Source organism: Lycium barbarum, chromosome 1 (assembly GCF_019175385.1).
Source record: "Lycium barbarum isolate Lr01 chromosome 1, ASM1917538v2, whole genome shotgun sequence".
Lineage (NCBI taxonomy): Eukaryota > Viridiplantae > Streptophyta > Magnoliopsida > Solanales > Solanaceae > Lycium > Lycium barbarum.
This window is the reverse complement of record NC_083337.1, coordinates 66,423,444-66,437,842: the sequence shown is the minus strand read 5'-3', so window position 1 is coordinate 66,437,842 and position 14,399 is coordinate 66,423,444.

Below are 14,399 nucleotides of genomic sequence, written 5' to 3'. Positions count from 1 at the left end.
TATCCTTCTCCCTGGGAGTAAGAAACTCTGGAGGTATCGTCGCTGGGTCCTCCGAAGGGTCGGTGTCATAACTGTCTTCCCTGGGAGCCTCTGCTCTGGGGATCAAAAACTCTGGAGGAATTGTCTCTGGATCCTCCGAAGGGTCTGTCTCAATCGAGTAGCTGGGGACCTGCTTACTCGGTCCTGGTGATGTCCTAGGGGCCTTATTAGCACCCCCATCCCCATCATCCGAAGCGCTCCTCTTCATTATTTATCAACCTACGATCACCTGCAGGAAGAGGGTCAGAAACATTTTCCCCAAATACCGACACTTCTGCTCTTCTGGAGCCTCGCTGTAGATACAGCAATTCGTAGGGGAGAACCATTCTAATCATATAGCTTTATCGCACGATCTAAGAATCCAAAGAAAGGTAACATCCTAAATGCCCTGTAGCTTCCTGTTTATAGGTGTGGTGCACAACACATCGATAAACAAGACTCTACTAGACACGGCCTGTAGACATTCCGAGGACTAACCGCTCTGATACCACTTTTGTCACGACCCAACCCCGTGGGCCGTGACTGGCACCCTAGCTGGGTACCCGTACATACCTACCTGACCGAATTTCGTATCGTACAGATTTTTTTTTGAAACAGAAATTACAAAAGTAGGCCGATACAACTACGGCACGCGCGCAAACATATATATATCTGAACATACAGAAACATACGGATAAGCCGACAAGGCTAACATACAGACGAAACCCGAACCCACACATCTATCTACAGGCCTCTACAGACATACGGAGTCATATGACGGGACAGGGCCCCGCCGTACCCAGAACATCCATACATACAGAGTATACAGAAGACATGAGATATATACCAAAAATATACGCTCCGGATCAAAGGAGCTCCTCAAAACAGCTGAATCAGAAACCTACGCTGGCGGCGTATCACCTGGCGCTTCTGTACCTGCGGGCATGTAGCGCAGCCCCCCAAGAACGGGGGTCAGTACGAAAAATGTACCGAGTATGTAAAGCAGAACATAACAGATATAAACATAGTTCGAACCGGAGTCACAGAAATATAACGAACAGAACCATAAATCAGACTGACGGACAGAGTCATGATCCAGACAGACATACAGAATCGTGTTCTTTACAGATAAACAGAATCATGGTTCGGACAGACAGACGGAATCATAATACGGACAGATGAGCAGAATCAGAATCCATACGGACATACAGACATAGTCGTAATTCAGACGGACAGACAGAAGTATGTCGGACAGAATTATGCATGCAGAGTAGTACAGAGTCATACAGAATCATACAGAGGCATGTGCTTATATAAATATAGATGGCACACGCATACATTCATACAGATCCCGGCCCTGTCTGGGGGCGCGGTAACAGAACCCGGCCCTCTTAGTACGGGACGCGGTGGACAGACAGAATCCGATCAGATCATATGCCATCCTGGCCGCCATCCCCATACACAAATCATAATATCATACAGACATACAGATCCCGGCCCGTACGCCGAGGGACGCGGTGAACAATGCAGAGAAATATGCACGATAACAGAACTTGGCCCGGGTCGCAGTGAAAGAATGCATTGGGACAGACACGAACCGATAAATGAGAAACTACTTACATACAGACTCAACATACAGACTCAATCAAACTGAAGGGTGCCAAATGGCGAGTCAAATCATAGTATCCAGATAGTATGCATAGTACGCGCCTATATCCTAGTTGGGAAGGCACGACAGATTATTATCAGAATCAGAATCTCAGATGTTCAAAAATCATCAGAATCCGAAGGGTCGGTGTCATAACTGTCTTCCCTGGGAGCCTCTGCTCTGGGGATCAAAAACTCTGGAGGAATTGTCTCTGGATCCTCCGAAGGGTCTGTCTCAATCGAGTAGCTGGGGACCTGCTTACTCGGTCCTGGTGATGTCCTAGGGGCCTTATTAGCACCCCCATCCCCATCATCCGAAGCGCTCCTCTTCATTATTTATCAACCTACGATCACCTGCAGGAAGAGGGTCAGAAACATTTTCCCCAAATACCGACACTTCTGCTCTTCTGGAGCCTCGCTGTAGATACAGCAATTCGTAGGGGAGAACCATCCTAATCATATAGCTTTATCGCACGATCTAAGAATCCAAAGAAGGGTAACATCCTAAATGCCCTGTAGCTTCCTGTTTATAGGTGTGGTGCACAACACATCGATAAACAAGACTCTACTAGACACGGCCTGTAGACATTCCGAGGACTAACCGCTCTGATACCACTTTTGTCACGACCCAACCCCGTGGGCCGCGACTGGCACCCTAGCTGGGTACCCGTACATACCTACCTGACCGAATTTCGTATCGTACAGATTTTTTTTTGAAACAGAAATTACAAAAGTAGGCCGATACAACTACGGCACGCGCGCAAACATATATATATCTGAACATACAGAAACATACGGATAAGCCGACAAGGCTAACATACAGACGAAACCCGAACCCACACATCTATCTACAGGCCTCTACAGACATACGGAGTCATATGACGGGACAGGGTCCCGCCGTACCCAGAACATCCATACATACAGAGTATACAGAAGACATGAGATATATACCAAAAATATACGCTCCGGATCAAAGGAGCTCCTCAAAACAGCTGAATCAGAAACCTACGCTGGCGGCGTATCACCTGGCGCTTCTGTACCTGCGGGCATGTAGCGCAGCCCCCGAAGAACGGGGGTCAGTACGAAAAATGTACCGAGTATGTAAAGCAGAACATAACAGATATAAACATAGTCCGAACCGGAGTCACAGAAATATAACGAACAGAACCATAAATCAGACTGACGGACAGAGTCATGATCCAGACAGACATACAGAATCGTGTTCTTTACAGATAAACAGAATCATGGTTCGGACAGACAGACGGAATCATAATACGGACAGATGAGCAGAATCAGAATCCATACGGACATACAGACATAGTCGTAATTCAGACGGACAGACAGAAGTATGTCGGACAGAATTATGCATGCAGAGTAGTACAGAGTCATACAGAATCATACAGAGGCATGTGCCTATATAAATATAGATGGCACACGCATACATTCATACAGATCCCGGCCCTGTCTGGGGGCGCGGTAACAGAACCCGGCCCTCTTAGTACGGGACGCGGTGGACAGACAGAATCAGATCAGATCATATGCCATCCTGGCCGCCATCCCCATACACAAATCATAATATCATACAGACATACAGATCCCGGCCCGTACGCCGAGGGACGCGGTGAACAATGCAGAGAAATATGCACGATAACAGAACCTGGCCCGCGTCGCAGTGAAAGAATGCATTGGGACAGACACGAACCGATAAATGAGAAACTACTTACATACAGACTCAACATACAGACTCAATCAAACTGAAGGGTGCCAAATGGCGAGTCAAATCATAGTATCCAGATAGTATGCATAGTACGCGCCTATATCCTAGTTGGGAAGGCACGACAGATTATTATAAGAATCAGAATCTCAGATGTTCAAAAATCATTTCGTATAAATTGCACAAAAATGGTTATATCATATACAAAATAGTAGTCCAAAGGTTTTTAGAGAAAATCGGACAAAACGGAAACATTTAAAATTTTACCGAAGATATCGGGCCTTGTGGGCCCGCCTCGGACCAACTCGAGGCTACATAGGTAAATTATTGCTAATAGACCTTATGAGGTCATCCATAGTCGTTTGGAAGTGTTCCGACTCCATTTAGGGAAGTTTTGTACAAAAATTCACTTTAAAGGCAATTTGTAAGAAAATAGCTTCAATTGAATTGAAGGAATTGGAGCGGTTTGCCGTCTCGAATTCCGTGGAACGGAGTCGTACTTAAGGCTCGCGGCTGAGCCTATCACATCCAGAACATGCCTAGGAACATTGGGAAATGCTTCACATACCTCGATGGCGCCTTATGCTCGCTTGGCGTCAATCCAAATTTCGTCCAAAATCTGGAAATGGTCAAGTCTACCATTTGGTTAGTTTCAAACTTTCAATATTCCAACTTTACACATACTTGCCTACCGAAATTTCGGCAGCATTTCCTCTGTATATACGACATCCCCGAGACTTAGCTCGGCTCAATTCATCAACACAACAACCCAGAAACGACATCAAAACATCAATGGACATTAAAACATACACTAAGGCATCATTAGCCATCTTTCGACATAACGAAACATTTTTCGTTTCATACTTGCATTTCCAAACCAAACTTATTATTTTCATATCCATTATCCATCAAAATCATTACGACATACACCGGAGGCATCCATACCATTTTCACATAATATTCATAAGATACACAAACATTCCAACTTTCCATTAAATCACTACTTTTCCAATCTTTTCCTAACTTTCAACATACAAGTTCATAACACATTTCCATCTTCCAAATTCATCAACAATAATCATAATTTGCCTCTTGATACCTTCATTTCCATTTTACATAAATCATAATAAAGTTGCATACTTTCCTACAACTACTTGATAACCATTTTTTTTTCCAAAACAATAAAGATTGTTATCTTTTCCATTCACTTCACCATAACATACTTAATATACAAACAAGATCAAATTCATACTCCATCAACACATGACCATACCACACGGCCACCTCCTACATTCTTCAATTTTCACTAATTCATTCCACTTTCATTTCTAATATAATTTCTATCATAACAACAACTAGAATACGTCATAAAAATTCAACTCATTACATCTATACATCAACACACACACGGCCACTTTCTAACCAACACACCCACTTTGCAAACTTCCATATTTTCACAAATTCTATTCATTTCTACATTCCACAACATAAACAAAGCTCCATAACATAATAAAAAGGGATGGATTCTTACCTTTTCCCAACTCTTCCACTTGCCACAATTGGTAGTTTCTTGCCACAATAATTATACCAACTTGAAGAGAATCTTGAGCTTAGTAGAAATTCCAAAAGAGATGGATTTTTGAACCAAGAATTAAGCTCCAAGAATTTTTTCTTTCTTTTCTTTCTCTCTAGCCGAAATGCTTTCTTTCTTTTTCTCTTGGTTTTTTTGTTCTTGTTCTCTCTTGAAGCTTCTATGTGGCTAAGTATGAATATATAGCCCTCTTAATTAATTAGCCACATGATCATTTTCCTTGGGTTGGGCCAAGGCATGTTGGCCGGCCACCCTTACAAATTGGGCCTTAATTTTCTTATTTTTTTTTTAGCCCAATTGGCTACAAATTGTTTTTGTAATTTCCGAAACCAATTTCCAAAATTCCAATTTTGCCTTTGGCCTCCTTTCGTAATTCCACACCAATGTATTCTTAGCCGACACATTCATACCAAGTAAGGTCCAAATATGGCCTCATTCATTACAAGTCGAGTTATCTCGAATTTTTCGAATATGCAAAAATGCCAGATGTAACAGAGCAGGTATGTAAGGCTTACCCTTTCTTTCTTTTGGCATGATCTTTATGAAACGAACAAATGACGCATATGTATGATTTCAAAGAAATTCCTATTCTTAGAGCCACTAGGATGGATCATATCCTTGATTTCCATAAGCTGTTTCATATGATTTGGATGCGTATCTATGATGTCCGAAGATCTGTTTGATATGCTTCCGGATTGGCATTCGAAAGATAAGTGGTATGATTAATGTCTTGATTTTTAAATGATAGCACGTCTGATCATTCCGTTAAGTCTTTGATACATTTAGATACGTACATATGATTCCAAAAGCTCTATTTGATCTGATCCATAACGATATCCGAAAGGTACTTGACATGATTATGGCTTTGATTTTCCAAAAATGACTTCTGAAACGCTTGTAGAACGTTCTGTACTTCAAACGCTCATAACTTTCTTATACTAAGTCGGATTGACCCGAAACTTGTTTCTGAACCTTCGGGGGTCGGTAAGTATACTTATCCATCAAGTCTTGATTTACGTGCATATGGTTTCTCACTACTCTGCTCGTGCATACTACTATTATGTCGTTCGCCAAGTCCAGGGCCGGTATATATCGTGCGCATGGTTCGCCAGGTCCCTTGCTTGAGGGCCGGGTGCCATATATGTATTCCGGAGTATGATGTGTTACGGTGTTATGATGTGTTCATGGTTCGCTGAACCATATATGTGTATATGTACATTTTGATCTTATGATGTGATATTATGATGTGTGATGGAGATTACTGAGCAAATCTTCTGGAGTATGATGTGTGTGGCGCCAAAGGCAGGGTGGCGCCACGTTCCCACGGTTCCGTAAGGGGCCGGATACCGTTCCTGGCATGCATGATTCGTGTTTCCAGTAAGTTGTTTTTATTATTTTGCATATCGTGCTTATTGTCTGTACTAACCTTCTGTACGTGCCACAGCAACATAATATGTGTATATGGATCGGGCTGCACGTTCCGCAGCAAATACATTTGTGGATCGGGCCGAACGTTCCTCGACACTAATATGATATATATATATATGGATCGGGTCGTACGTTCCTCGGCACTATTATGTTACATATGAATCAGTTATGTGTGTATGTGTATGATGACATACGATGTTGGCACGCACGGTCTGTGTTTGGAAAATACGCATTTTGGCACTCTGGATGATCTACTTATTTTCTGTACTTCTTCTGACACATGACATCGGTATACACGATTTGCATTCTGAAAAATAAGTATTTTGGTATTCTAAAAATGTACTTACATTTGTACTGCTTGTTTCGATTATAGTTCTGTTTTCTGTATTCCATGCTTTACATACTCAGTACATATTCCGTACTAACGCCCTTTTCTTCGGGGGCTGCGTTTCATGCCACGCAGGTACACCCAGATGAGTAAAGGACATTGTTAGAAGATGCTTCAGCTGGATTGGCGAGCTCCACTTTCTTTCGGAGTGTTGCTGAGTCGGAGTTTATATGATATGATTTCTGATCGGAGTTAGAGGCTTTGCAGACAGAGTCGTGGGTATAGAATGTCAGTTTTGTAAGCGTCTTCATCAGCCGATGTGTCATTTTATGTTATGTTACAAATTCCTTGTGATTACAGATTTGACTTGTTTCTGAAAGTTTCCAAAAGCATTTATTATGTTTGTCATTTTCGCTGATTAAGAGTTCAAAAGATTATGTATGTAATAAGAGTCAGTGGGTTCGCTCAACCCTAAGTAAGGGTCGGGTGCCCATCACACCCTATTAAGATTAGGGTGTGACACTTTCATACCCACTTTGTTTTGGACGACTTTTTGAGAGGAAATAACCCTAAAGCTTCTCCAAAACATATAAGGTAAGTTCTTGATAAATCCCCATCATTGTTACATCAATCTAACGTCAAAATCACTAATCTTTGACACTAGTTCATCTTCCCAAACCCTAGATTCTTGAAAACAAAAGGAAAGAAGAAAAGAGGGGCGTGTGGGATTCTATCAAAAGGTAAGACTTCTAATTTTATGAGATTATTATTGAAGTTGAACTAGTATAAGTAAACTAAGAGGTTAGAATCCATCCATGATTCCCATAAGATTCAAGAACATGATTTAGGGCTTCGAAAAGCCCTGATTTTCGAAATTCCAAGAAAACTTAAAGAAACGATTAAAGTTCTAATCTTTGTCATCTAAAACCATTATAGTGTGGTTGTTGAACCTTTGGATTTTCGTTTGAGTAGGATTTAAGGTATGTCTACTTTTTGAAAATCTTCTTTGAAGCATGACGACTTTATTTAAATACATTAATGTATGTTCTTCTTGTTTTATGCGTGTGGATGAATACATGTGTCTTCAAATCCTTCTTTGAAATATGAAAATGATTGAAAACTCTTATTTTAGTGGATGCTTTCTTTGAATTTATTTTCGGAATATGGGATAATTTTTAATAAGATCATGCACGAGTAGGGTCAAACCCGCATCGAATCTTAAACGAATTAAACTATCATAATGAACATGTTTTGCCCATTATGGGATGATTGAATTTGTTTTCTAAAAGACTGATGTTTTAAATGTTTTGTAACTTGAATGGATGTTCTTGAACATGAAATTGAATAGGTGATTTGAACATGATTTCTAAATGGAATGTGACATGAAATACCTCTATTGTGAGAAGATGCTATGAGTAGTGAATTCGTCTATAAGCCATGGTTGATGATTCGGTTATATGTCACGATTGTAATTGTTTGTGTTTGGGCCTGTATGGGCAAGCTGTGATAGTCTAGAGAACGATTACCCGTTATGGATCCTAACGTATCGATACTAGTATTGCCGTGTCAGTCTAGAGGACGATTTACCTCCAAGGTAGCCAACCCCATGCATCTATTGCTGTGCTAGTCCAGAGGATGATTATCCTCCGTGATTTCTTAGCCCGTAGTATCGTGGTTGATATTTTATTGCCTGTGAGTAGCTTGTGGTGATATCGAGTTCGTAATGGAAATACTTGACACGGTAAACGATTATGAGTTTACTTGATGTGTTCTTCGTTGTTGGATTCTCTGATGATTTGTTTAAGATTACTTGCTTACTCTATCTGTCGATTTGAACTGTCTTTCATTGATACTATTTTATAGATTTTATTTATCTTATTTTTTTTGTTAATTATTGCCCGTTAGACACTTACTGAGTACCCAATACTCAGGCATACCATTGTTACATTTTTATGGCGTGTCAGGTAACACAGAAGAGCAGGTTCATGATGCACCAACGATTTAGCAGAACTTGCTTCTTTCGAGATCATTCGGTGAGCTAACATGATTGTTCGTGGGGCACTATTCTATCTTTACTTTACGTATTTTAGTTTTTGGGCTGCGTCCCGATGAGTTAGACATTTATTCATTATCTTAGAAGCTCCATAGATAGTTGTTAGATTGGGGATAGTATGTTGGAGTCTCGTATGGCTCGTTGAGGCATTTGGCCAAGTTTTATGACTAAGTATTCGATTTGACTTCTGCTGTGTTATTCCATAAGTATGATAATGATTTCATCTAGATATTTATGACTTGTTGGATTTAAATAATGAAAGATTATTAAATAGGAACTCATTTGTATTAATTCATAAGGTGCTTCCGGTGCTATTCATATCATCGGATCCCTGTTTCGTCCAGGGTCGGGTTTGGGGCGTGAAAAGCGTGGTATCAGAGCCTAGGTTTAGATGTGTCCTAGGATTTGTCTGTGTCTGTAGAGTTATGTCTAGTGGAGTCTTCCTTGTGCAACCTGATCATCTGCATGATCGAAAGACTACAAGGGCATTTATAGGTGTTTCTCATTCTTTATTATTCTAGATTGTGCTATAGAGCTTGAACTTCCATTAGGATCGTTTTGATGTGTTTGTTAATTCATGCCTCACAGAAATAGCTTTAACTCGTGCGGGAGTCGCTAACTAAGGGGGAATGGTGCTTCTGATTCATCATCTGGTAGACGAGCCACCAGGATCGCTAACCGCACTACTGCTGAAACTACTGCTGGGGTTGAAAACGGTAATGGAGACCACGTACCACCTCCAGCACCACCTGCTCTAACTGCCCCTGCTGTGGCCGTAACTGATATTGGGTTGATGCATAATGAGATCCAGATAGTTTCCACTCTTGTGGCAGCCCAACAACAACGTGGAGGTACAGATCCGACACTAGGAGGTGGAGGAAGACTTAATCACTTTTTGAGGCTGAATCCACCCAACTACTTTCGTTCGCGAGAGGAGGATGATCCCCAGTACTTTATGGATGAGACTTTCAAAGCTCTAAGGGAAATGGGTGCTCACAGTTCTGAAGCTGTGGAATTCGCTGCATATGTTGCTCATGCTTGGTTCTAATTTTGTGAGATTGAGCGGGGTAATGATACTTCAGCTCCTACTTAGGCTGAGTTCGAGAAGGCGTTTATGGAGAGGTTTCTATCTGTTGAGGAGCAGTTTTCTATGGCTACTAAGTTCGACAAGATTGAGAAGGGCACTATTATGTTCGTGAGTATAGCTTGAAGTTTACTCGTCTAGCGAGGTATGCAACGTATATGATTACAATTGATAAGCTCATGTTGACCATATTTGTGCATGGTCTAGTACCACGTATTAAGTCTGCGTGTGCAGCTGTTCCTACATCTCCTACTTGTACTTTTTGGTCCTAGGTTAGGGTTCATTGAACAACAAAAAAATTGGAAGGGTGAGGAGAGATTAGAAAGGGAACAAAGTAAGAAGACCCGATCTATAGGTGGTTTCAATGGCTCGTATAATGGAGGGCGAGGAAAGGATATTCTGCACCTGTTCAGTCTGGTGCATATTCTAGTGCCAGTGTTCCGTCTGGTAGACAAGGTCAGAGCAACAACAATCAGAGCAAATTTTCGCAAGGTACCAACCGACATTCATCTGGATGGGAGGATCATATTTGTCACGATTGTGGTATAACGGGTTATATCAATAAAGATTGTAGGAAGTGGCTTCGTGAAATAGCTAACTCTTCTGGCTAGAGAAATAATTTATTTGCTCCTGTTCCTACTAAGAATCCGCCGGCTGGTAATTCTAATAACACTCCTAATGCTCGTGGTAATGGGACTGGTAAAACGGTTGCTAACACCGCTAATGGGGGACAAGCTTGACTTTATAATTTGACTCGTAGAGAGGCAGCTGAATCCTCAGATGTTGAGGTCATAGGTATTCTCACTAATTGATGCGTATTCATTGATTGATCCTAGTTCAAATCTTTCTTATGTGTCACCATATTTTGCTTTTGATTTTAGGGTGAAGCCCAAACTACTATTAGAACCTTTCTCTGTGGATACTCCTGCTGGTGTTCCCATTATTGCTTATAGAGTTTATAGAAACTGTGTAGCTGTAGTTAAAGGTCGAGAGACTACAACTGACTTGTTTGAACTAGAGATGGTAGATTTTGATGTGACTATGGGGATGGATTGGCTATCCACATGTTACGCAAATGTGGATTGTCGGCATAAATTAGTTTGTTTTGAATTACCTAATGAACCAATTATTGTGTGGAAAGGTGAAATTGCTAAGCCTTGCGGTAGGTTTTTTGCTTATCATAGGGCTCGTTAAATGATCTAAAAAAGGGTGTATTTATCATCTAGTTGTTTTTAATGACACTGAAGCCGTAGTACCTGAATTTGAGTCTATTCCGATAGTTAATGAATTTCCTGAAGTGTTTCCAGAAGATCTTTCGGGTATTCCACCTGATAGAGTTATTGATTTCGGGATTGATGTTATTCCCGATACTCAACCGATCTTTATTCAGCTGTACTACATGAATTGGAAGACCAATTGAATGACTTGTTGGATAAAGGTTTTACTCGACTAAGTACCTCACCTTGGGATGCCCCGGTCCTATTCGTCAGGAAGAAGGATAGTTCTTTTAGAATGTGTGTTGATTATCGTCAACTTAATAAGGTCACCTTTAAGAATACGTATCCTTTGCCTAGGATAGATGATCTGTTCGACAAACTTCAGGGTGCTAAGTTCTTATCAAAGAATGACTTGAGGTCTGGGTATCATCAGCTGAAAATAAAGGAACGAGATATTCCAAAAATAGCTTTTCGCACTCGTTATGGACATTTTGAATTTCTGGTGATGTCCTTTTTTATGACTAATGTTTAACATCCCGTAAATCCGTATAGAGTGTGAAAGAATTGTATGAGTCCTTTGGAACCCTAAATGTTGGGTTACGTGCATGGCTTTAGGCTAAAGACGCAAGAGAAGAGGGTCAAAATGAAAATTCTCTACAGTTTCACGAAAAAGAGGTTTGACGGTCGTCCTTTGTACCGTCGTTCTGTTCGACGCTCCGTCCTTTGCATCGTCGATTGTGAGGAAGAGAAAGTTGCTCACTGGAAATTTCATAACTTTGACGGAGTAGATCGACGCTCCGTCGAGAAGATCGATGCTCCGTCGTTCTGTTCGACGCTACGTCCTTTGTACCGTCCTTTGTGCCTGCCGGGCTGAAATTATATAAGTTGCAAAATTTTAGTTTTTCTTCCATTCTTTTCACTCTCAAAAACCCTAAGGATTAAAATATCTCTCTAGGGCTCCAACACTAAGGTAAGAACATTTTAATCATTGATTATCAATCCTAACAACAAACCCATGATTCTTAACGTGATTCTTGTGACTAAAACCAAGGGTTTGCAACATAATTCTTCCTAAAGTGATTCAAGCTAGGGTTTGGGTGTTCGTCACTAGGAAAGTGAATTGTTAAACTTTGTTTAACACACTAAGGTATGTCTCTCTTTTAAAAACCTTATCATGGATATATGTTTTCTTCTCAAAGGTTCTTTATTGAATAAAAAGGTGAACTCTTCATGCAAAACCCTAATTCATGTCTTTGCTTGTGGTTGGTGTGCGTGAGGGGACAAGCCCACATTAAACCTTGATTGTATTATCCTCTATACACGTATATGGAATCATAATCGTTTTCTTCTATAAGAGATGATGGTTAATTGTTGGTATTGATGACTTTACAAAGAAACTAAGACAAAGGAATCTTGTTTAGAGAAGTGGAAACATTTTCAAGATTATCTATGAAATTATGGATTTTCGAAATGGCATAATGAACTTTAATGCAAATGGATGGTGTGGCTACATTGAGATAATTGTGATTTAGCTTCTATGCTATAATTCAGCTTCCATGCTATGAATTTGATTGTTGTGTTTTGTCACGACCCGACTAGGGGCCATGACGGGTACCCGGGGCTAACCACCGAGCACCACTCATTTCCTTACTCGTCATAGTCATTGTACAATTCTTTACCATTCTTATATTCATAATCATAAGACAACCATTTTTCATTCGGAAAACATAATTAATTTTATATACATAAGCCCTTCGGCTATCAAAATAATAATATATACACAATCGTAGCAACGTGAGACCATACTACCCACACACGTGTATCTACGAGCCTCTACTAGAGTACTAGACATATGGACGGGACAAGACCCTGTAGTGCCCAAAATACCTATACATATATATATATATATACATAAAAGAATGAACCAAGTAGCACCTCCGAAACAATGGAGTGCTCTCAAGTCAGCTGACAGCTCCTACGAGTCTGGATCAAGCTCACTTCCCTGTCTACCTGTGGGCATGAACACAACGTCGAAAGAAAACGAACGTTAGTATGAACATTGTACTGAGTATATATGACAAGAATGAAGTAAACATACTAGAAGAATCATGAGCCTTAAGAGGAAGGTATAACCTGCATGAGTTTCATAGGTGAATACATCTCATACATATATCGTATATTTATATAAACATTGTACATATGTCATCACAATGCATATATCATCACATCATAATCCTCATCGTTAACCCGTTTCCGGGTAACCATCATATGCCGCCCACTAGTGGTGATCATGTCCGGCCTTCTAGGCACAGTGTATACATAACAACCCGTCTTAACGGTGACATGCCCGACCATTTAGGCACGGTGTATTCATAGCAACCCGTCTTAACGGTGACATGCTCGGCCATTTAGGAACGGTGTATACATAGCAGCCCACATTAGCAGTGACATGTTCGGCCATCTAGGCACGGTGTATTCATAGCAGCCCGCATTAGTGGTGACATGTCCGAACATCTAGGCACGGTGTAATCATATCATCATATACCCATCGTAACTCAACCCTTTCATACATAGCATAGGTAGGTTATAAACCTACATTATTGATCATCTCATAGACGTATCCTGACTTAGCATCATTATACATTTATCATTAAGAACATAAACTAGAATTTGGAGGCAATTATGGCTATGTCGGTGTGATATAAGGTCGTGAGCCCTCGATTATATTATGGAGTAATCATCAACATCATAACTCACCTTGAAGGAACTAACAATTTAAGGTGAGTTTACGCAAAGAGAAGCATCAACGAAACCATGCTTAGAATTATTAGTTTCATGGATATCGTATTTTACACAAGGATTACTCATACTTATATTCATCATCATCACTATCATGCTCGTATCGTATTTTCTTTCTTAATCATGTGCGTATGTAGCTTTGTATATTCATGGACTCATTGTCTCCATCGTGTAGAATGATCATGGAGAATTAAGAAGATTCAAGCCTTAGAAGGAAAGGATTAGCCTTACATACCTTTTTCGTTTAACTAATCTATCGCTTGCTTGCTCTCCTTCAATGCCCACGTTTCTACCTTCAAGAGAAGTCGCATGAGCATTAGCTAATATATTACTTAAACGTACTTACTAAAGCTAAAGAGAACCGGGCAGCATTTCCTTTGTTTATAAAATTTTTCCCCATATCATATATCAACTCCTAACATCCATGACAACATTCAGAAAATCGCAAACAACAATCATCATTCATCTACATTACCCATATTTCACCGTTTCACTCCAATTTCTCCACAATCATGGTCAT